The following is a 693-nucleotide window of genomic DNA, read 5'->3' as shown; positions in this document are numbered from 1 at the left end:
CCAAAGTTTGGCTTCGGAAAAGTAAGTGTATACAATCCTCTAAACCGTCCCGGTGTCGTTGTTTAGGTTAGTGTACGGACATATTGCATTGGTACCATTTTAACTCAGAGATAATGACTTAACTGTCGTAATAAACTTTGGTATAGGTGGTACCAAGGTACTAGATGCATAGGCCCGTTCTAAACTGCTTGAAATCTAACGACACGCATCCTAACCTAACCTCTGCTAGACTATCGCTTATCTTCTGCTTTGTTTCTGGACGGCTCTACGCCACGCCACCTGCTCAGTGCTACCTTCTTTTTGTTCCTCTTATCGGACAACTTCCTCAATGATACTCTTACAACACGACAAAAGAATACTGTAAATCTGGGCTGCTGGGAAACTGTAACCGGGACTCTGTATAGCGAGTGGAGCGCCTGCATGTCACACAAATGTTGCGTCGATGTCCATGGTTGCAGGGTTGCCATAGCTTTCCATTTCTCTGTGCCTGCAGCCTTAGAGCAGCTCAAACTTGTAAATTACTGTAGTTTAAATTGTAGAACAACGCTGGTCCGTGTCCCTGCAGTAGTTGGAAATGATGTCCCGACTGTTTCCAATTTCTAAACGATTTTGGAACAGTGTAGCCACAATCGTCTAGTCGGCGGCCAGTTCGTCTGCGCTGCGGCTGCAGGCCTGCACCTGCGCTCCGCCGCC

The sequence above is a fragment of the Frankliniella occidentalis genome, unplaced genomic scaffold, assembly GCF_000697945.3.
Source record: "Frankliniella occidentalis isolate FOCC.00 unplaced genomic scaffold, Focc_3.1 Scaffold8, whole genome shotgun sequence".
Classification (NCBI taxonomy): Eukaryota; Metazoa; Arthropoda; class Insecta; order Thysanoptera; family Thripidae; genus Frankliniella; species Frankliniella occidentalis.
This window is presented reverse-complemented; position numbering follows the sequence as displayed.